Source organism: Amblyomma maculatum, chromosome 3 (assembly GCF_055883805.1).
Source record: "Amblyomma maculatum isolate TAMU_Amacu chromosome 3, ASM5588380v1, whole genome shotgun sequence".
Lineage (NCBI taxonomy): Eukaryota > Metazoa > Arthropoda > Arachnida > Ixodida > Ixodidae > Amblyomma > Amblyomma maculatum.
In genome coordinates, this window is record NC_139346.1 from 4947817 (window position 1) to 4971247 (window position 23431).

Sequence of the window (23431 nt, forward strand, 5' to 3'; positions counted from 1 at the left end):
ATTCACTCCTGCTTGGGCCAAGCAATGACCTGCAGTATTTTCAAATAAATAAATGAAACAATTTATTGACGTTTCGGCTGTGGAACTGCCTTCGTCAGATACGAAGGCTGTTCCACAGCCGAAACGTCAATAAATTGTTTCACACGTTGGTCTTCATTTTTCACTATATATATATATATATATATATATATATATATATATATATATATATATATATATATATATATATATATATATATATATATATATACATATATAAAATGAAGGAGAAATTAGGGTGCTCGTATTATAACGAGCACCCTCATTTCTCCTTCATTTTATCTGCTTGTAGCTTACGGGGGTCTCGGTTCTGGCAGTTTTGAAGCCATAGGTAGCGTAAGAGGGTTCCAGCACAGCTTTCGCATTCGCTCTTGATCACGTTCTACGTGATGCTGGCGGTAACACAGGACGTTCCACATCCACTGCTCTGGTTGAGGGTGGCGCTGGTGAACACTCTCTAGGTTCGTATACAGACAATATTAATACCCCAGAAAGTAGCAGGTGGGACAGCGGCCGATGAAGCTCAGTTGGAAGAGCACCGGACGCTATATTCGGAGGTCGTGGGTTCGGATCCCACCATCGGCACGTTGTTTTTCCTTCTACTTTGTGTTTATTTATCTTTATCCTAAACAGATTACATTACTAATTTATGTGATCACCAAAGTAAAAACTAAAAAACAAAAGACATAAAGTGCAATGCACAATGCTTTTCTTGGCCTCGCCGACTGTTGGCTTCTTTCCTTCATATATATATATATATATATATATATATATATATATATATATATATATATATATATATGTGAAGGAAAGAAGCCATATATATATATATATATATATATATATATATATATATATATATATATTGATAGCTATGGTTTCTATATATAGCCACTATATATATCTTCCAGTACTTTCAAGTACGGCTCGTCTATACCCTGTTTTCTCAACGCCTGCATGACCGCCGAGGTTTCTACTGAATCAAATGCTTTTGCGTAATGAATGCTCTGTGTAATGGCTGGTTATATTCCGAGCATATTTCTATTACCTGGTTGATAGTATGGATATGATCAATAGTTGAGTACCCTGGAGTCACACGGACCTATTCTCCGTGCGGCCAACTCAACCTCCATCGCAACGTATGTTCTCCGATCCCTCACTTTGGACATTTGCCTGCGGCGCACATTTCGATGGGTATTCATCGTCGCTGATGTACATAAACCCATCCTCGGATCCGACTTCCTGACGCATTTTGACGTCAGCATGCGTCGCCATTGTCTCATCGACAGCAAGAAGCGCCTTTCCGTGACTGGCGTTATATCGGCTGTCGCTTCCACTGGCATCCGAACTCTGATTTCGTCATGCCCGTACGCCCAAGTCCTCGAAGACTTTCCCGAGGTCAAGAGGCCTTATATTCTCCATCAACCCCCCAAGCACGGTATAACCCACCACATTGTCACGCGTGGTCCACCTGTCGCAGCTCGTCCGCGCCGCCTCTTCTGTGAGCGTCTGGCTATTGCAAAACGGCAATTCGACCACATGCTCTAGCTGGGTATCATTCGCCCTTCTTCCAGCGCTTGAGCCTCACCCCTCCATATGGTGCCCAAGAAAGAACCGGGTGACTGGCGTCTATGCGGCGACTACCGGGCTCTCAACGCTCACGCGGTCCACGACAGCTATCCCCTTCCACAGATCCAAGATTTGACATCTGGAAAGCTGCAAGATGTTTAGTAAAGTGGACCTTGTCAAGGCGTACCGCCAAATCCCTGTTCAGCCGGCCGATTATCCGAAGACGACCATCACTACACCCTTCGGACTATTTGAGTACGTGCGCATGCCATTTGGGCTGCGCAACGCAGCTCAAACTTTCCAAAGATTCATTGCTGAAGTGATGCGTGGACTGCCGGCGGTATTTGTCTACATCAACGACATCCTCGCGTTCTCTACATGATCACGAGCGTCACCTTCGGGAACCCTTATCAACGCAAATTTGCAACAACCCCGCTCGCCGAATTCTTGAAGAATTACGCGGGGGAAATGATCGCCGCCAGCGGATGTTTCACCTTGGTGCAGAAATTCCCACACAAGATCGGAGAACTTTGCCCTCGCCGGAAAATGTGCAAGGAGGTTCGAGCGCCACCTCGAGTGCACCAATTGAACTTTGGCTAGGGATAAGCGGTGGAAATTGTCTCCACCGAGAGCTCCGTTTTTCCTCTATAGACCTGTAAATATCTCATCATGTAAAAAGTTGTCCTTTGCCTCTCCTCCCTGGCTGCTCCGTCATCTCGGCTTCTGATGGTTCCACTGCGGTTAAGCCTAGGCCCCCGAACCCACATCAACTAGATGACAGCTATGGGATCGTCCGCGCTTGGTCCTGGCATCGGCAATATTGTGAGTGCTTGACTTTGAGAATCTGCCAGGTTTGATAACTCAGGGATTTTATCAAAACCAGCAGGTTTTGTTTTTCTCTAGCGTGAGTGGTGAAGCGGTTATCACGCTACAATCTGTTCGAGAAAGTCCTCGTTCGAAAGTGGTCATGGATCTGAGCAAATTAGAGAAAGCAGAATTGATTTTGCTTTTTCAAGAGTTGGGCATTGAAGTCGGGGAAAGCCCAAGAGAGCCGCAAGTGTGGAGCTGAGGAGGATGAAATTTTCGAGACCTGGGATTTCATACAGGAGAAGTTCAGGGAGGCTGAGGAAGAGGCCCGCAGGATTAAAAGAGCGAAAGAGAACTGCAGCTCAAAAGACTGGATTTACTAATCGCAGAGATAAAGCGTACCGGACGTAATGCGACTAGTAATCAGCCAAGCTCGGTCGACGCAAAAATTAAAATGAGAGATCAGCAACTGCAACGAAAAGGATCGAAAAGGAAGTTATTCCAATTTTCAAATCTGGTGACCGACCTAATGTTGCTAACTATCGCCCAATATCGCTGACATGTATATCTTGCAAACTTCTGGAGCACATCATTGCATCTAACACGGCACTACATTTAGAAGGCAACGGTTTCTTTTATTCGCAACAACACGGGTTCAGAAAAGGGTTATCATGTGAGACACAACTACTCGAGTTTACTAATGAGCTGCTTCACGGTATGGACGAAAATCTTCAAATCGAGTGCATATTCCTCGACTATGCTAAAGCCTTCGACCGCGTTCCACACTGTCGTTTAATCGCGAAACTCTCATCCTTGCACCTTGAATCATTTCGTAAACAATTCACTTCTGTTGATAACAATTCGTCCCCTCTAATTGATGTAACATCAGGCGTACCGCAAGGTAGTGGGATAGGCCCTTTACTGTTTCTGATTTTCATCAATGACTTGCCGTTAAGAATCACCTCAACACTCAGAATGTTTGCTGACGATTGCGTCATTTATCGCAAAATCCGCTCTGCTAATGACCACATCGTCCTTCAAGAAGATCTACACCGCATTAATAACTGGTGCGCATCATGGCAAATGTCCCTTAACACTGATAAATGCCAATTAATGACATTTAGCCGTAAACAGACTATTCACCGTTTCACTTACTTGCTTAATCACAGTCCAGTCACCCTTGCGTCCTCATACAAGTACCTTGGCGTGCACTTTTTACCAAATCTCTCATGGAAGACCCACATGGAAAAAATTACTGCCAAAGCTAACCGTACATTAGGTTATTTAAAACGTAACCTCAGAGGTGCACCTGCTTCCACGCGGCAGTTGGCATATCTATTTATTTATTTATTTATTTACAATACCCTCAGGGCCCGTAAAGGCATTGAAGAGGGGAGTGGGTTAACAACAAAACAAAATAAGCATAACCGTATCGTTTACAAGGGTATGAATTTCAAAAATATCTAAAATACAACAATAAATACAAAAGATTAGATACAATAAGAAGCAGTGCAAAAGTCCTGTCAGTATACAATATTAGCTGAAACAGTACGAAAATTTGAGTTATCATTGATGGAAACAATATCTGCGGGAAGGTGGTTCCATTCAGTCGATGTTCGGGGTATGAATGACTGTAAGAAAGCGTGTGTATTACATCTACCGAGGCCGATTTTATGATGATGGTCAATGCGATGGGATACATAGTGAGGTTGAAGAAAGAATTCGTCACTCAGGCTAGGATGATGCTTGTGGACTAAGCGAGATATTTTGCGACGTGATCTTAATGATGGAAGTGGCTGTAATACTTTCGGTTCGGCTGTAATTAGAATAAATGAAACGGACGGAGTTATTTTGAACAAGTTCTATAGCGGTGATTAGTTTTTCATAACCTGGATCCCATACAGATGATGCATACTCTAATTTAGGGCGTATTAGTGTTTTATATAGCAATAACTTTATTGACGATGGAGCTCTCGAAAAGGCACGGCGTAAGTAACCAAGCATGCGGTTAGCGTTGTTAATTACATATTCAATATGGGTTGTCCACGTGAGGTTAGATGAAATAATTATGCCCAGGTACTTATATGAGTTTGTTGATTCCAAAGGAACGTTATTCAAATAGTAAACATGCGAGTCATTAGAAATCCTTGTTACACGCATGCATTTACATTTACTAATATTAAGTTGCATTAACCATTTTTCACACCAGGTAGCAATCGCAGTGAGATCAGTTTGAAGACAGTTAATATCATCTGGGTTTTTAATTTCACGGAAAATAACGCAATCATCGGCAAAGAGGTGCATGTTAGAAGTTATCTCAGAGGGCAGGTCGTTTATGTAAATTAAAAAGAGTAAAGGTCCTAGTACGGATCCTTGAGGTACACCGGAGTTCACATCAGAAAGCGAAGAGTTATGACCGTTTACTGATACGAATTGTGAGCGGTTAGTAAGAAAGCATTCAATCCATTTTAAAACGTTTGGTTCCATGTTAAGATGACGAAGTTTGTGAAGCAGCAGTTTATGACAAACCTTGTCGAAAGCCTTAGAAAAATCTAAAAATATGCAATCAGCGAATGAGGATCGATCCAGAATGTGGTGCAGTTTATGGGTGAAAGATAAGAGCTGAGTTTCACATGAGTACGACTTACGAAAACCATGTTGTGCCATTGTAAAGAACGAGTTTGATTCAAGGAATACTGTCACTGCTTTGAAGATTATGTGCTCTAGTAACTTACAGCATGTACTTGTTAGAGAGATGGGACGATAATTGTTGGCGATGTTTTTGCTTCCCGACTTATGAAGAGGAACCACCTTCCCAATCTTCCATTGCGTAGGTAATGTACATGTGTCAAGAGACTGTTGAAAAATCTTTGTTAGTATGATGGAACTATAAGTGGAAGTGTTTTTCAAAAATTTAGCGTTGATAGAATCGAAACCGGGAGAAGCATGATAGTCGAGATTTTCAATAAGTTTTGCAACACCAGCTACGTCTACCAAAATTGGGAACATGGTCGGGTAGTTGTAGTTCTGTGATTCAGGAAAGTGAGGACTAGGAGCGCTTGAAAAATTTTTAACAAATATATCGTTTAAGAAAGATGCACATTGGGTGTTGGAAACCTGTTGGCCAGACGAGTTCTGTAATATAATTAAGTTTTCAGAGGAAGGGTTAACTACGCGCCAGAATTTACGGACGTTAGTTTTCAACATGGAAGGCAAAGTATTGGAAAGAAAATGACGCTTAGCGCTTTTTAGGGCGGAGATGTACTCTGAAGAAGCTAGTTTATAAGCCGTCCAACGTGAATTAGTAGGCGATGCTTTAGCTGCACGATAGAAGCGTTTCTTTCGGTTAGAAAGGCGTCTGATATGACCGTTGTACCACGGGGCGTGACTATTTGAAATGATGGTGCGGTTTGGAACGTATCTTTCAGTTAAGTCTTTTACCTTGGCTGCAAAACTATCCCAGTTTGTCTGAACAGTACTGTCGTGAAAGTTAGTCAAAAAATTGTCCAGAAAGGCCGATAATTCTCTATTGATAGCTTCAAAGTTGGCTTTTTTGTAATCAAGAATCAATTTGCTTTTTTTGTTCGGCTTAGGGCAATCCAGGCTGAGACTGAAGTTTAGCAACGAGTGATCACTTATACCAGGTAGAAATATAATATCAGAAGCTAAGTTAGGCCGATTAGTTAGAATCAAATCCAGGGTGTTTGCAACATGGTCGGTGACTCTTGTGGGACGCGATACCAATTGTGTTAGGGAAAAAATAGAACAAACGTCTAGAAATTCTTTGGCTTGGGCTGAAAAGGATAACAAGCTAGGAAAAGGATCGTTCCAAGTAATATTTGGAAAATTAAAATCACCAAGCAAGAATAGGGGGGACGAAGGATATAATGCACAAGCCGCGTTGATGGCGTCATGAAGGTCGTTATTAAATGTAGAGGGATATGAAGGGGAGCGATAACATGCACCAAATATCACTTTCACATGACCTAGGGTTACTAGTGACCAGACTATTTCTAGATTAGTGTCTATTTGGATGCGCAATGAGGGAATGTCGCTTGAAATAGCAACAAGAACGCCCCCTCCACGGTGGCCATTTCGATCACAACGGTAAATTGTGAAGTCACGCGCATTTTCGAAAATTTCAAAATCTTGTATGTGTGCAGAAAGCCATGTCTCAGTCAAAACGATTATGTTTGCAGAACTAGAGTCGACTGCTGACGATAAGGAATCAAATTTATTAACCACGCTTCTAATATTAGTAAAAAGAACAGAAACGGGAGCTACTCTTAAATGGCTACTACCCCTCACTCTCTCCTATGTTGCGGCTTCAATAAACGAGGTAGCATCGGTATTAACGTTGCTATCGCTTGACTTGGTTTCCTTAACACTGCAAGAAATGGGATCGTAAATGTGGTTTAGAAGCAGTTTGTTGTAACGTAATTTAAACTTGGGAGACCCGTCCCGACTGTTGCCAAATTCGATTAATTTTTTACGGGCGAGACGGGTAGAGGCCGAGAAGTCTTCACTAACACCAATGTCCTTGTCTTTGAAATCACTACGCATTGCAAGTATCTTTTCTTTTATTTTGTAGCTGCCGAACTTAACAATGATCGGACGGCACTTATTAGGCGCAAAGGAACCTAGGCGATGCGCACGATCAATTGAGTCTGCTGAAAATGTGACTAATGACGAGTTTAGAAGCGATGTTATTTTTGCTTCAGTTTCCTGCCAAGATTCTTTACTGTCTGAAATGCCATGAAAGATTAGATTGTTTCTACGCGATCGGTCTTCTAGTTCATCGAGCCGGGATTGAAATCGGTTATTTTGCGATGATATTTCATGTACAGAAGACTGAATAGCGGAAAAATCGGCGTCGTACTGCTCGAACACTTTTCTTCTAGGTCGTCTATTCTTTTGTGAATACTGGCGATTTTAGCTTCCATGTTCGTTTGACTATTCTTGATAGCTTTGATATCAGCCGCCAACGTGACTTTTGCAGTGAACGAGAGTGAACATCTTTCAGTAAACGAAAAAGAGTGTTCATTTGCTCAGCAGGATCGTCCGGCAATGAGTCGATTTCCGTAAGTGATTCGGAAAGCGTATTGGGACCAGGGTTGGACTCAATGTCCCCGGAGCAGAGCAATAACAGCGCCACAGAGAAGCAGTCGCAAATTGTTTCACAGAACACCCGTGGGCACGGGAACAGTAAAAGGAAGGGGTCGTCGCATTTCTTTGTAAATAATGGAAAGGCTTTACACACCTGCATTGTAGGAGGATGAGCGTAAAACATCATGCTGCAAGCTCTGCCCCCGTGCCCACTGAAGGTGAAACAGACAGGCGGTCCACTTGTATCGGTTGTCGAAGATGATGGCATGGTTGATGCGGCTGGTAGATCGTAGGCGAGCATCACGGCAGGAACTCGGCTGAAGAAGGGCATCGTATCACTTTCGTCTTTGGATGTGCTTGATGTTCCAAGGGGCGTTGTAACATGTGTCGAGCCACAGGATGACGTTGACGGCCAAAACGCGAAAAGCGCAAGTAGAACCTGCATTGTAGGAGGATGAGCGTAAAACATCATGCTGCAAGCTCTGCCCCCGTGCCCACTTTTGTGGGCACGGGGGCAGAGCTTTTGTTCGCCCACAACTTGAATACGCATCTTCCATTTGGTCACCCCACCAACATTACTTCATTCATTCCCTAGAGCGCGTACAAAATCGTGCCGCTCGTTTCATTTCTCGCAACTATTGCCGACATTCCAGTATAGCTATACATTAAGGCGTCGTTATCCCTTCCATCCTTAGAATCTCGCAGAACAATATCTGTCTCTTCCATAAAAATGTTTATAGCCATCATTCCTTTACACTACCTCTCACAAAACCGGCCCGCACATCTCACCGATTGCATAATCACCTTAGTTTTAAACGCCTTTCGGGAAGAACCACTGCATTCAACTCATCAGCCCTGCCCCGTGCCATCATTTATTGGAATAGTCTTCCTGATAACATCGTTCACACTTCAGATTATGTTATTTTCAAAGAAAAAATAAGCAACATTTTGTTCTGAAGTGTGCTGTTACTGAAGTGTGTTCTATAGTGTGCTTTTCAAATTTTGTTCTCTTTTCTTGTGTTTGCCATTGTATAATGTTAACGTTTTGAACATAACGATGTTAAAATAACCATCTTCTACATGGTTCTGTTTCGCACCCCAGTTATGTAATCCCCCCTCACATAATACTCCAATCGGAGCCCGTGAGGTATTTGAATAAATAAATAAATAAATAAATAAATCGGAGCGTGTTCGATTCGCATCGAAGGCATAGTCAGTTTAATGCAAATGAGGAAGCCAAGACTGGCACGAGAAACGCTAATGCCCCACTTGGAGAGAAATGTGCAACAGGTAGCAGAGAGAAAGAGGTGATAAAGGAGAGGGATTTTAAAGCTAGGAAACCGATCGTCTGTTTCTGTCGCCAAGAAACTGGCCATATAGCGACCGGTTGCCGTAAGCCAAGAAGTACCTTATCGTCTCAGTCTAGTAGCGACAAGTCGCGAGTTATGCAGGCCTTTCGGGAAGAGCGAGCGAAAAAAGAAAAACGTGGAAAATTCCCCGTAACTGTGCTGCTAAAAAGGACGTTTGGCATGCGAAATTACCAGGCGAGCGTGCCTGTAAAAAGCAGCTATGTAGGGAGAGTAGCGTTGGTTTGCTATTGCCCGCGACGAGATCGGGGAGACATTTGGATTTCCTCAGACAGAGGCAGCCGTCTCTCAAAACCTGCCCGAGTATTATCCGTATGGGTTCTCTGATCACTCGGACATGTTTCTTAAAGAAAAGGGCCTTTGTTTTGGAGACAACAATGTTTGGGATCTCACCTGCTTGTGGCCTCAGGATAGCGCGGGAATGAAGAGGTCAGAAAGGACGCTGAAAGCGAACGGGACTTTCATAGTCACGAGAAAGAGGTGAGCAAACTTGACCCTGCGAGGGAGGCTGGTAGCTTAACCTGTGAGGGCTCTGCTAGAAATAGTGCCAGTGGAAGTTGCAGAAGGGCGGCATCGCATAGCGAAAACCACACGGGAAAAGGCACATGATAAAGCTCAGGTCATTTTCAAAGGCGAGTTGAAAAGCGAAAGGAATCAGCACCTCTAAGAACATTCGCAGATGAGCATGAGACACGCTGTCCTTTGCTAAGGCGCGCGAAAGGTGATAAGCGCGCGAAGCTACGGCTTTTGTCCAACTCAGGGTCTACTTCAGACACCACAGTGGCATGAGGAGACTGCGAAAAAGGGTGCTTAGTTCTTGCGTGAAAAGAAAGCTAAGCGGAGGCTAAAGCTACCTGCGGCGCTATCGAAGTCAAGCCGCCTTTCTAAACGACCCCTCAGAACATGTGACACTCGAGAGGACAAATGTGTCGCTTCCTACGGAGGGTGCCGCGTCGACGAAACCCCCTGTGTTAGGCCTAGATTCATCGAGTATGGCTACCTCGACAAGTGTCGCTTGGAACAGGCAGAGCTCGCGTCAAGTGCGCGCAGCGAAAGTTAAATGAGGAAAGTCTTTAGCAGCAAACCCCGCGGTATTTGGAAAATGTCTCCCTTTACATCGAAACACCCCGTGAGCGGTGAAGGAACTGTAGCTGTCGCGTCAAAGGAAAGAAGGCCAACGCCAGTTACGGCAGAGGTAGACTGTCGAGGGTTTCGTAAATCCAAATGTTCTAGGCCCTCCTGTCACTAGAGACATTGCAGTAGTGACCCAGTGACAGGTAAAAGGAGTAGCTTGCTACGAAAGAGACTTCGTGGCAGCGTAAAATGGCACTGCAGAATGCGCAGCAGTAAGAGAAGAATGCAGCATGCAAACAGGATCCGAGACAGGAGGATCAGCAGTCAACGCGTTCCCAGTCGCTCGCTCCTATCTCGCGTCCGGCTTTCCAGGCGCAGGCTACGCTTCGGAAGCATACAGTTTGAACGCAGAAAAGGTCAAGTTCGCGAGCTGAGACATTCAGGTTTTTCTCAGAACTCGGCTTCTAGTTTCGCCATAGGATCGCAGCCGCCAAGGACGCGGCTGAAGCATTAAGATTTGAGAAGAGTGAATGGAATCGAAAAAAAAAATCATCCCCGGCTAGTCAGGCTTTTTGAGGGTTCCTGACTACTCACCCTTCTGTGCTGCAGAGAGAAAAAAAAAAAAAAAGCGAGTGAACGCGGTGCGTGGGTCGTCCCCACTTGACAGGTTGACAATGGAGGGGGAGCACCCCCATGATGTTTGTGAGTGTGTAAGCAGTGCGTCCGAGAAGGACGGCGCTTGTCTTGTTTCAGCTATTCAAAAATTGCAATGTTGTGTGCAGGGTCATGCCCGCTTGTAGAAATAGCCTTTGTTCGTTTAACATGTATGTTTCATTTGAGCCTAGTTTAGTTCGCGTCTGGCATGCGTCAAATAAAAGGGCGTGATAATGCCAACGCTGATGGCCTCAGACAAAGTTTGTTTGGCATCACTATTTTTTGTGTATTACCCTTTGGTCGCCTGCAGCTCCACCTTGAAGATGTGTTCTCGCAGGAAGTGGCTTTCTACGGCATTTTTCATGCTACGACATGGGTCAAAATCCTAGCTAGCGTATTCGCTTTCGAAGTGAAATTGCTCTGTGGTTTCTTGTTTTCTCTAACACGGTTTTTTCGGAAGAGGACTCGAAATTATCGGGGCAAAATTTGGTTTGTTTCTTTTTTGTTTTGTAAAGGCAATTTTGTCTAGAAAGCCGCCTGGCAGTTTTCAAGGTTGGTTTTGCGCTTGCTATTTGCTATGTTTTGGGCGGCTGAGACTGTTAAAGCTGTCTAGCGAGCAAGCAGGAACCAGAGGGCCAGGTTTGATACGTGGCTGAACGGACCAGGCTGATCAAACTCCAGGTCTCTTCGCAGGGCGGCGGGAACTGCCCTACTGCGAGACCTCTTCGGGCGGCGGACGGGCTGTTGTGACCGGGGTTCCGGCCGAGGTACGCGCAGACTTCAGCAGCTGAAAAGGAAGGCGTACTTAGCGGAAGCCGGGGAGGACCGGCGCCAAAGGCAGCGAGGCGGCGGCGACTGCAGCGGAGTGACGCTTTGTTTCCGGCTGCAGCGGCCAACCCTTCCCGCCTCCCCTCCTTCAGGATAGAAACGCGCTGCTTTTCAGGCTTTAATAATATTGGCGCCCCGGCGGCGACAGCAGGGAACCTATCGTTGTGCAGAATGGGCTAGAGGCGCGTCACCGAGCAGCCTTGACGGTTGACCCCGCTCGCCGAATTCTTGAAGAAGGCGGGTGACCTTCTTGAAATTCATCATCATCATCATCAGCCTGACTATACCCACTGCAGGGCGAAGGCCTCTCCCATATTTCTCCACTTAACCCGGTTCTGTGCTAGTTGCATCCACTTGACCCCTGCGAATTTCTTAATCTCATCCGCCCACCTAACTTTCTGCTGCCCCCTGCTACGCTTTCCTTCCCTTGCAATCCAGTTTGTTACCCTCAGCGACCATCGGTTATCCTCTCTTCGCACTACGTGTCTTGCCCATGCCCATTTCTTCTTCTTAATTTCCACTAGAATGTCGGTAACTGAGTTATTTCTCTGACCCACTGTGCACACTTCCTATCTCTTAATGTTACCCCTACCATTTTTCGTTCCATAGCCCTCTGGGTTGTCCTCAACTTAATTAGAACTCTCTTCGTTAGCCTCCACGTTTCAGCCCCATAGATGAGTACAGACAAGATGCAACAGTTGTATACTTTCCTCTTGAGCGATACCGGTAAGCTGCTAGTCATAATCTGCGAGTGCTTGCCAAATGCGGTCCATCCCAATCTTATTCTTCTTGTTATTTCCTTTACATGGTCCGGATCTGCGGTTACTACCTGTGCTAAGTAGGCATATTCACCTACTACTTCAAGTACTTCGCTACCTAATGTAAACTGCTGTTCTTTCCCTAGACTGTTGAACACCTTAGTCCTCTGCACATTGATTTTCAAGCCTAAATTTCTACTTTTCATGTCTAGGTCATCAATCATTATTTGCAGTTCATTTCCCCGAGTTGCTCAGCAAGGCAATGTCATCAGCAAATCGCAGATTACTGAGGTGTTCTCCATCTACGTTTATCCCTAACTGCTCCCATTCCAAGTCTGAATACTTCCTCTAAACAAGCTGTGAATAGTACTGGGGAGATTTCTCTCCTTGCCTAACACCTTTCTTTAAGGGAATTTTGTTACTTTCTTTACGCAGAACTATGGTTGCTGTGCAGCCACTATATATATCTTCCAGCACTTTCACGTAGGGTTCGTCTACCCACTGATTTCGCAATGCCTGCATCACCACCGAGGTTTCAACTGCGTCAAATGCTTTTTCGTAATCAATGAATGCTATGTATAAGGGTATCCGAAAACCTGCTTGATCCTTTGCTTGATTGCAGCAAAAGGTTGTCCTGATTCTATTAGCGATTACCTTAGTAAATACCTTATACGTAACAGACAGTAAGCTGATTGGTCTGTAATTTTTAAGGTCCTTAAAGTCCCCTTTTTTATGAATGAGGATAATGTTTGCATTCTTCCATGGCTCCGGTACCGTCGATGACACCAGGCACTGCGCATACAGGGTGGCCAGTCTTTCTAGCACGATATCCCCCCCGTCCTTCAGCAAATCTGTAGTTATCTGATCCTCTCCAGCTGATTTCCCCCTTTTTATAGTTCCTAGTGCTTTCTTGACCTCGTCCTTCGTGACTGGTGGAACGTCTGACTGTTTTTCCCTACCGCCAATCACATTACGGTCCTGACTACTTTGGCTACTGTAGAGATCTGTATAGAACTCCTCGGCTACTTTGTCCATATTCGTGATGACGTTGCCCGCCTTGTCCCTTATCTCATACATCTGGTTTTTGCCTGTGCCCAATTTCCTCTTTACCGCTTTAAGGGACAGAAACTCCATCGCTCGCACAAGATCGTCATCGACATCGGAGAAATTTGCCTTCGGAAGATGTGCAAGGAGGTTCGAGCACCACCTCGAGTGATCTCTTGTGCTCACTGCACAAATTGAAATTTGTTTCCCCAGCTAGAGAAGTGGGGATATCCAACCGTATTTAATCGGTGAAAATTGTCTGCACCGAGAGCTCCGTTTTTCCTCTATAGACGTGTAAATATCCTATCATGTTGTATAAAACGTTCTTCTTTGCCTCTCCTCCCTGGCTGCTTGTGCTCCGTCATCTCGGCTTCTGATGGTTCCACTGCGGTTAAGCCCACATCCTGCATAATGGCGGGTTTAGAACACAGTACGGTTTTAGTCTTCCTGCTACTTTTCCATACCCACTTCCGGTTCTTACGTTTGCTGAAGAACGTATTCATGATTCTTAAGTCATTGCGCTCTGATAACCCAACTAGTAACTCCCCACAGCTGTTGCTAGAACCAATTCCGTAGTCACCTACTGCCTGATCACCTGCCTGCTTTTTTCCTACCTTGGCGTTGAAGTCGCCCATTAGTACAGTATACTGCGTCTTTACTTTTCCGCTGCAGATTCTACATCTTCGTAGAAGCTTTCAACTGCTAGTCATCATGACTACGTGTAAGTGCGTAGGCCTGTACAACCTTCAGTTTATACCGCTTATCAAGCCTAATTGTGATGCCTGCCACCACTTTATTAATGCTATAGGGTTAATCTATAATACCAGCTATAGTGGAGAAATATGGGAGAGGCCTTCGCCCTGCAGTGGGTATAATCAGGCTGATGATGATGATGATGATATATTTATTGACAAGGAAACCTACTCCTAGTTGTCGCCTATCCGGTGAACGCAGATAATACAGTACATGCCCATCATTCAGTACAGTATATCCCTCATTCAGCCTCCTAACCTCACTAAACCCTATGACATCCCATTTCATGCCCTCTAGTTCCTCTAACAGCACTGCTAAACTAGCTTCACTTGCTAGGGCTTTAGCGTGCAACGTTGCCAGGGTCAGTTTCCAATGTCGACCTGTCCAGCGGAGCCAGGAATTCTTAGCACCCCCCGCTGCGTCACAGGTCTGGCCGCCACCGTGATCTGTTGCTCCGCAGCCGCTGGTGACTGAGGTCCGGGGTTTTATAGGAATAATCATGGGAAGTTGCGGCCAATCACTGCACAAGGGTGGCCAACTCCTGTTCTGGTGAGGGAGTGCGTTGGCAGAGATGTTCCATCGACGAGCTGTTTTCTTGTTTTTTTATCCGGTGGAAAATTGTGCGACACCAGGATTCGAACCACGGTCCTCTTTCATGTGAGGGGGATGTTCTACCTCCCTGCCACCGCTGAGTGAATATGAATCGGAAACTTTTTCTTTTAGGTTGTTAACTACACATCGTTGTGTCGTGGCCGAAGAAAGACACGAACGCAAGCAGCCAGGAACGGAAGTGCAACTTTATTAACGGATGCCTCGGCTTATATATAGCCCTTGTATTGTCTTGTCAGATATCACATTCTTCCCTTCTTGATGAAAACAAATGACATTTAAATTTTACACTGCTTCTTCCTGTAATCTTCTGTAGTATATCTGTTGGGAAGTTTTCGCACACGAGTGCTTCGTCGGAGTAATGGTGCTGGTGACTTGTTGCCTGCAGAATTACGCTCCTCTGCTTCGAGGTTTGGACCCGGTCGTGTTGAGTTCCGTATTGCCTCCTCCTGCAACTGTTGGTAGGTCGGGTGGCAGTCTCGTTGATGGCTCATCGTCAGACTGGCTCGGCTCTAGTGCGGTTTTCCGAGTTTGATCCCTGGAGAAGGTAATCTGGAAAAGACCTCTTGAGAAGAAAATTCTCGACAAAGACCTTTTTGAACTTCTGAGCCTCCCAGACCGATATGTTCATTCCCTGGACATGGTAACTGCGTCGCATTATTGGTGGTTTCATTCCACACTGTAGTTTTTCTTGGCCATAGGTGGTCAACGTGAGTGAACTGTAGTCGACCTTGAACACTTATCATGTATGTGACTGGACTGGCAACTTGTTCGACCTTACCTTCGTGCCAAGACACAGGCTCACGTCGTGTGGTCTTCACGTATACTTCATCACGTACGGAGAAGGATTCTGCGGGTCCTCTTCGGTCTTTCCGTCGTTCAGTGTCTCTTCTGAGGTGCTCAGCCATGTCCCCTGCAAAACTTGATTTTAGAAGGGACAATGTAATTCTGGGCAAACGCTTCAGGAAACTTTCAGCAGGTTTACACGAAGTCATTGAGTGCGGAGAGTTTCTATAGAAAAACAGGAACTTGTTCAAATGTTCTTGTACTGTACTCTTCACTACAGCATTTGCATCACTCAGAACCTGTTTTAGGAGAGCTCCCTTACTTGTTCTCACCAGTCGCTCTGCGGCACCATTCGAAGCCGCATGATACGGAGGGGTCCTTGTGTGTTTGATACCTCTTTTCTCCAAAGTGTTCCGAAGAGCCATTTCTTCAGGGAAGCCGTAGGCTGCGAAAAATGTGTCCATTTTTTCCAGTGTCTCGGCCGTTGTCGTTGATCTCGAACACTTCAATCCACCAGAGTACGCGTCTACCAAGACTAGTAGATTTACGCCTTCTTTTACAGCATAGTCAATGTGAATATTATTCCAAACTTTTGTTGCATACCTCCAGGGGTGCAGAGGCCTTGCCTACTTTGCTGGACGGGCACCTTGACAAACTTGACAATTTTGAACAGCTTCTTCTATGTTTTTGTCGAGGGAAGGCCACCAGACGTATGCCCTCGCCAGCATCCTCATGCGAGTCATCCCTGGATGACCTTCATGTAGCGGCGAGAGCACATGCGCCTGCAAGGTTTCTGGCACGATCACCCGATTGCTCCAAGTCAAGCATCCCTGTTCTGCAGACAGGTCATCTCTGCGTAAGCAAAACGGTCACAGTTCCTCAGAGCAATGTTCTGGCCATCCCGAAAGAACGTAGTTTAAAACGCGTGTTAGTAGGTCGCTTGCTTCGTTTCCCGAGCGACTTCTTTCGCTGTTGGCGGGGTTGCATCAAAAACAGCCTAACTCTCCGGCTCGTCGTTGCTTGAAGCGGTCCACAGGCCTTTTGCAGTGGGCGTTCCAAGCGGGTTCCTTTGTTTTGCCCACTTGTTTGTCGTTGCTACTTTCTTTAGAATGCCTTGACTTTCCAGCTTTCGAAGTTCCTCGGCGACTGCGTCTTTCGTAGCGAAAGGCATAGATCTTGCTTTGCAGAAAATAGGCGTGCAGTTGAGATCTATGGCTATATTTGCTTCAACTTGCGGACCATTCCCGGTGTAGCACGAAAACCTTCAGGAAATGTCTCCCGTAGGGACTTGACATCAGCGTTTTCTGTAACGCTACTTCTGGTTTTCCAGTCAAGCTGCAACCTGTCAAACCAATCCCGGCCTAGAAGGGTAGACATCTCTCTGCCTTGGTATGTAGTGAAAGCTCAGTTGTGTATCCGTTATGCTCCACGTTTACCATTGCCTTTAGCTTTACAGGCTCTCCTGTATAAGTTTTCAAAGCTGTCTTTGTTGCGTTGCATTTAATCTGCGAAAAGCATTACTGAAAAAGACTTTCCGGCATCCATGTGACAGCTGCCCCTGTATACAAAAGCATGGAGATGGGCGTTCCTTCAATCTGAACGGAAACTCTGGAGCAGCGCGTTCCGTCCCGCGTGGATAGCACGACGTGATAGGTATGCGAATCGTCATTTTGTTCGTCTGTCGCTTCCGCGTAGTTCACCGGACGGGTTTTCTTTCCTTGGAACATCGATTGTAAATGCCCAGTCTTCGCACATGCACGGCACTTCGCCTTGCGATAACAACACTTGTCTGAATTATGGTCTTTTCCGCAGCGACAGCAAGCGTTTTTCTGTGCCTTTCCTTTCTTGCTCTCTGACGGCCTGACTTTTGTGGCCAGCGTTCCTCGAACCACATTTACGCCAGGCAAGTGTTCTGCTTGGAAATGTAGCTCCTTAGTTTGTTTTGCCGTAAGTTCTTTCTCGAACGCTATCTTGCACGCGTTTTCAAAGGTTAAGTCTTCCGTTGCGAACAATATCCTCTGAGTCTCCTGGTCGCGCAATCCTGCCACAAGCAGATTCTTGAAGGAATCATTAAGGAACGCTTTATACTCGAAATTACGCGCCAGATGTTTAAGTTCCGTCACGAAGTCCTTAACACTTTTTTCTTCTTGTCGCGTTCGCTTGTTAAACTTGCAACTCTCGGCGATTATGGAATACTCGGAACTGTAGTGCTGTTCTATTACCTTCTGTATTTCTTCGAAGGTCTTGTCAGTAGGACTGTCAGGAACTAAAATTTTCTTGGGCTCCTCAAAAACTGCACTGCCTACTACGTTCAAGAACAATCTCAACTTCTTTGTGTCCGGTATGTCGTTAAGTACCACAAAATTTTCAAAGCTCTCAAAGTACGACTTGATATTGTCGCTTCTTGGCTTTAAATCTGGCATACTTTCAAAACGTTGCGAAGCCCCTGTCATTGGCATAATGAAATGCTTGCCTTCTGTTTGAGGTGCGGTTGTGCGTTCCGCTTCAGTCCCGGTGCCGGTGGTTACTTCGGAATCCGATCCCATGCTCATCGCTAGGTGTTCTGTCGTGGCCGAAGAAAGACACGAACGGAAGGGAAACTTTAATAACGGACGCCTCGGCTTATATATAACCCTTGTCTTGTCAGATGTCACACACAGAGTTGCGGGTACGGCACGCGTTCAAACATAGTCTCTAATATGCTCATCGTTGCCTGGCTGCAGGTTTCGCTACTGACCGGTGCATTTACTAGGCTATCAGTTACCTTCAGTGTGCTGGAGCACACGCCGATCGCCCAGCCTTATCTTCAGCCGCCTTCAGGGACAGCAAAATGTGTGATTTACAACGATTTCACCAATCACCGCCGAGCACGGTTCCCTAGGTCGTCTACATAAGCAAGCCGACGGACCCTCACGAACACAGTTGCGGGCACGGCACGCGTCCAAACATGGTCTCTAATTGGCTCATCTTTGCCTGGCTGCAAGTAAGGCTAAATGCACCCTCGCTTCGAAGCAACCATTTGCATCTTATTGTCGTGCCACATTGTTCTTGATTTGTTGTGATCTTAAGCTTGTCACGACTGGCGACATCGAGTTGAAACCCCGTATTGAAGAGAAATTGGAATAAATTCTGCAAACTCTGAAGGAACACACCAAAACGCTTAGTGATAGTAAACGCGACCAGCGAGCAGTACAAGAAGACGGTAAAGAAAATGGTACTGCTATATATAATATCGAAAATCGCCTAGTTCAACTTGAATGTTCACTTTCTAGTGTAACTGAAGCACAAGGAGTAGTAAATGACTTAATAAACGATGTCAATGCACTTTCCAAAAGGGTTGACGACTTGGAAAATCGCCAGCGGCGAAATAGCTTGATCATATTTGGGTTGTCCAAAGAAGAAAATGAAACCCATGAAGAGCTCGCAAAAGCTGTAAACGAAAACCTATTCACTGTGGTTGGTGTTAACCCTACCAGTATAGAGCGAATGCATCGCATAGGGGAAAATGGAGCATCGCGCCGGCCGGTGATTTTCCGATTGTACGACTTCAAGGAAAAGATCGAAATTCTACGCAACTGCAAAAAACTGAAGAACACTGGCATCTCTGTCAGCGAATATTTTTCCAAGGCTACGACTTGTCGCAGAAAACACCTCTGGGAAAGCGTGGAGAACGAAAAACTAAATGGAGCCCGTGTGCGTCTTATGCACGAAAAGTTATATGTTAATGATAAGCCATACTACTGGAACGACGATGCTGCGACGCGGATGGCTTATCAGGTCACTCGTCGCAGCCCAAACGACAGCCAAAACGAGCAGGAGCGAGCAGAGTAGTCGTTGTTATAAACTTGAATGCGCGAAGTTTAGCGAATAAAACTTCACATTTCGAAAGCATCCTTCTTGAGCACAGACATAATCATTGTGACTGAAACCTGGCTGAGTGAGTTTATGGACAGTGCAGAACTTCTCCCGCCTAATTACATAGATATCCGTAAGGACCGTGAAACTAGAGGTGGAGGGGTTGCTATTGCTTATAAATATAGCATTATCTGCGTAGAAATACCGTCACCATCTGACCTACAGTGAGTCTTGTGCCCTATGGAAGTCGAAAATACTTCCTTCACGGTCATTGCAGTGTACAGACCTCCAGGTACTACTGAAGATTATATATGCAGTCAATAAATTATTTCTTTATTACCTCTGTTTGCTAACACAACCAAGAAAATTATAATGGCTGGGGAGTTCAATCTGCGCCACATAGACTGAATAAAATACAAAGTAGGCACGGTTGATGTGGCAACATCCCGTGCGTTTTTAGACCTCGTATTTTCCTTAAATAAGACCCAGCTTGTCACAACGTACAGCGAATGCATGATTCTGGAAACTCCCTACTGGATGTAGTCCTTTTGAGTCAATCCGTAACACAATATAATCGAAGCTGTGAAGTTCTCAGTGGCCTTTCAAACAACATGATGGTAGTCGTCCGCCTGTCCATCAAATGTCAAAATCGATACCGCGTTAAAACTGCTGTAGTTCTTGATTTCTCTAGGGCGGACGATGTGGGAATACTGGACTGTCTAGAGCAAGGTCTCGACGGTTTCAGTAATTTTGTAAATCTTGAGTGTACATCTGTAAATGAAGCTTGGGAATGGTCTAAACTGTTAATTTACCACTGCATAAAATCCTTCATTCCTATGCGCTCCAAGAAGGTATGCAAGCGAAACCCATGGATATCGCGGAGTATTATTCACACGAAGCGTCAGTTGAAGCGTTAATCCAGCCTCAAATGTAACAAACGAAATGGAAGTTTTACCATGCCTTTAAATCGGAGATTTCAAAAGCGAAGCCGCACTTTATGAGTTAATCTTTGGCAACGTTTATTAAAACCTCCGCGGGAAAATTCTGGCGCTATTTGTCAAATCAGAAATCTCCCATTCCATTCCTAAAAACTGCTATTTGCACAGTTAGTGATAGTAGTGAAATGAAATTTCTCTTTAACGACTATTTTGAGTCCGTATTGCATGTAACGACAGCAGAACACCACTACTGGACAAATTAACTAATACACCATACTTACAGGATATAAAAAGTAGTCAAGAGGGCGTCCTAAACCTGTTCCCTATCTCGATATGAAAAAATCCGTCGGACCAGACGAAATCCCTAATACCTTTCTTAAACGGTATGCAGAATGGTGCTCTTACTATCTTGTAGGTATATATAATAAGTCTCTTTTATCTGGTGACGTCTCTGGCGACTGGAAGTGTGCGAAAGTGATCCCAATACATAAACAATGATCAAAACATGATGTAGCAAATTACCAGCCAATATCTTTGACGAGCACGTGCTGGAAAACATTTGAACACGTCTTAACGGCGCACTTATTCGATTTTACTGAAGCAAAGGGATTTCTGGGTAGCCACCAGCACGATTTTCGGCGGGGATATTCTACTGTTACTATATTAAGTGAAGTTGTACATGAGATTGCAAAACGTATTCACAAAAGAGGACAAATAGATAGCATCTTTACCGGTTTTAAGGAAGCGTTTGACAGGATGTCATACCGAAAGTTATTGTTAAACCTTAGCAACCTCTTGAAGAATAATATGGTAATAAAATGGATTGAGGCATACATAACCCACAGAAAGCAGTTTGTTTCTCTTGATAATGTAGCCAGCTCATGTAACAATGTAAGATCAGGCGTTCCGCAGGGGTCTGTGATAGGTATTTTGCTTTTTTCTTTGTATATCAGCGATATGAGCGTCGGTTTTTCACCAGATATAACGATTAAACAATATGCAGACGATACTATTATTTATACTAACATACAATCTCGTGATGATCAGAACAGACAGAATGACCACCTGGTGTAAAAGGTGGCAAATGGACATGAATACATTACAGACGGTTTGTATGCATATGACGAGCAAAATAACTGCCGCTTGCTTTTTTGTATAAAATCAACAATGTCATCTTGAAAGTTGTCACTGAACTGGGCGTGTGTGACCTGGTCATATCACGTAGATCACGTTTGTGACTTGGAAAGCTTTGAACACTGCGTAAGAAGACGCCTGAAGGGAAGAATGACAATCTTGTTTGGGAGAAATGTGAAACAAGGCCCTTAGGTTCGTTTATAGTGCTTATTCCAGTTTCAGAACTTAGGAAAAAAGCTGCGCTAACGACTGTTAAGAAAAAGATGGAGCACAATAGGATTCTTTTCTTCTACAAAGTAAACCTCAGAAGACACATTGTAGCCGATAATTCCACCCAGTCAAGGACAAAACACATATCAAACCACTGATTTACAAGACGGTTATTCTTTTCTCATCAGGACAATTGATGACTGGAACAAACTACCCAAAGAACTTGTTTCAAAATCCGAGGTTAAGTGCTTTGAATTTGCACTGCGAGAGCATTTCATGATTTCATGAAGATATGATTTGTACACCTGCCTAGTTATTATCTGTTTATATTTGCGTTGCTTCCCTGTTTCCTGTCCTTTAAAGCTTGTCAGTGGGACATGCTTTCTGTCATGCCCTATTTTTTTTCTGCGACTGATGATTTGAGCACTTTTTACTTGTCTCTCACTATAGTTTGCTGAATCATGTGCCATCTGTTACGTGCCAATTTCGTTCATGTCCAAAAAATTTTTTGACATTTGTCTGTTTTCGTTGTATAATACGTGCAAAAGTTTGGTAATATCTGTACTCACAAAATGCAACTCCTGCCTTGGCCTGTGCCGGCAGTACGAATAAATAAATAAATAAAAATAATAACATTTTCCTGTATTCAGAATCATTTGCCACCGGTTGCGCCAGACAGACACATTTTCCAAGTCGTCGTGCGGAACAGGCATATCAGCAGTCTAGTGGTAAATTTGAGGCCTACTACTAAATCATTTATAGAAACCAGAAATAAACGTGGTAAAAGAACAGAGCATTCAGGATTATCACCCCGTTTATAACAACGTATTGTTTGTGAAGGTGTAAAGAATCTTTTATCACGCCAAGAATATTTTCCCGAATGCTAATTGTGTGAGGCGACATCAAATGGTCACAAAAAAGCGAGTCCAAACCGGCTGTGATGTCATCCGCGAATTGCTTTAGTTGCGTTACCGACAAAAAACCATTCAGAGCTGAGGTAAGAAAAGATTATTTTCTTGAAAATGCGTCACCATATTAGAGTACAGGATATAGCGTATTACAATAAGCGGATACCGGCCTGAGGTCTGTAGATAAGATCACCTTCTTCAAATACCGGCGCTAAGTTGGCCGTCCTCCAATTTGGAGGCAGCTTTTGCAAGAGTTGAAAGCATTGAGAAGGGCGCCATCTCCCTTGTTTCAAGATGTGTTTAGAGATGCCGTCCGCAAGCTGAATGCGAGTTCCGTCCTCCTCCAGTCTCGCTCCTCGTAATGTTTTCCGATCATTGGCAATGACCCGCATACAAGCGCTATCCATCCTTCCTGTTGTTCTTAATATTGGCCTTGAGATCGAGCAGAGTCGCCACCTCGCGGCTCAGCGGCGAAACCTACTCAGTTTGGATGCGTTTTCGCGTCGCGTGCCAGCCCGCAGTGATTTACGCGCGCGCATGCGGCGTGTACAGGGGTGTTTTTGTTTGTTTCGCAGTTCCTGTGAGCTTTTGCTTACCTATATGCCTCTTGCAAAATAAATATGAACAGTCTATAATCCCCACGCTTCAATAAAAAATATATATACTTGTCCGTATCGAGCATGTTTGGATAAGGACATCATTGACAGTTGACAGCCGTGTGGTGCGGAAGCGTGTTCCATCGCTCCTCCGATTGCACGTGGCTACCGGAAACGGACGAACTGGCGACAGCGGGAGCTTCGAAAGCGTCAAATAGATGAGTTCTTTCTTTTATTATTAACTGTATTTCGTTTTCAGCTAGTTAGGTTAGGTGCGGCCTAAAGAATAGATTTTAGCTCTTGGTCCTAGCGGCCTGGTTTTTCGTGCCGGCAGCTAGGTTTTCTTGGCCTTCATTGTTTAGCTATCTTGTTTAGATAAATATTTTTCTTTCTAGG

At 44.7% G+C, this 23431-nt stretch overlaps 1 protein-coding gene and 1 pseudogene across 1 annotated transcript in view; both read right to left on the bottom strand.

Moving 5' to 3' along the window:
- Positions 1-23431, bottom strand: part of LOC146194144 (TWiK family of potassium channels protein 7-like) — a 239892-nt gene that overhangs the window by 176410 nt on the left and 40051 nt on the right. The gene's annotated exons all lie outside the window — the stretch shown is intronic.
- On the bottom strand, positions 3931-8006 carry LOC146194145 (uncharacterized; annotated as a pseudogene).